We start from the raw sequence: 1,124 nt of genomic DNA, 5'->3' as shown, positions 1-1,124 counted from the left end.
CCTCAGAACATAATGGATACTAGGGATCAAACCCTAACAAAACTAACTCAATTACATGATAAATCTCATCCAACCCATCACCGTCCAGCAAGCCTACGATGGAATTACTCATGCACAGCGGTGAGCATCATGAAATTGGTGATGGAGGAAGGTTGATGATGACGATGGCAACGGATTCCCCTCTCTGGAGCCCCGAACGGATTCCAGATCGGCCCTCCCGAGAGAGATTAGGGCTTGGCGGCGGCTCCGTATCGTAAAACGCGATGAATCCTTCTCTCTGATTTTTTTTCTCCCTGAACATGAATATATAGAGTTGGAGTTGAGGTCGGTGGAGCCTCAGGGGGCCCACGAGACAGGGGGCGCACCCCCACCCTCATGGATAGGGTGTGGGCCCCCTGGTGTTGATTCTTTCGCCAGTATTTTTATATATTCCAAAAATATTCTCCGTTGATTTTCAGGTCATTCTCGAGAACTTTTATTTCTGTACAAAAATAACACCATGGCAATTCTGATGAAAACAACGTCAGTCCGGGTTATTCCATTCAAATCATGCAAGTTAGAGTCCAAAACAAGGTCAAAAGTGTTTGGAAAAGTAGATACGATGGAGACGTATTAGATGAAGGAAATATGCCCTAGCGGCAATAATAAAGTTGTTATTTATATTTCCTTATATCATGATAAATGTTTATTATTCATGCTAGAATTGTATTAACCGGAAACTTAGTACATGTGTGAATACATAGACAAACAGAGTGTCACTAGTATACCTCTACTTGACTAGCTCGTTGAATCAAAGATGGTTAAGTTTCCTAGCCATAGACATGAGTTGTCATTTGATTAACGGGATGGCATCATTAGAGAATGATGTGATTGGCTTGACCTATCCGTTAGCTTAGCACGACGATCGTTTAGTTTGTTGCTATTGCTTTCTTCATGACTTATACATGTTCCTATGACTATGAGATTATGCAACTCCTGAATACCGGAGGAACACTTTGTGTGCTACCAAACGTCACAACGTAACTGGGTGATTATAAAGGTAACGTCACAACGTAACTGGGTGATTATAAAGGTGCTCTACAGGTGTCTCCGATGGTACTTGTTAAGTTGGCATAGATCAAGAT

The sequence above is a fragment of the Triticum urartu genome, chromosome 1A, assembly GCF_056163025.1.
Source record: "Triticum urartu cultivar PI428250 chromosome 1A, HENAU_Tu73, whole genome shotgun sequence".
In the NCBI taxonomy this organism is placed as follows: domain Eukaryota; kingdom Viridiplantae; phylum Streptophyta; class Magnoliopsida; order Poales; family Poaceae; genus Triticum; species Triticum urartu.
The sequence above is the reverse complement of the archived record's forward strand: the minus strand, read 5'-3'. Positions refer to the sequence as shown.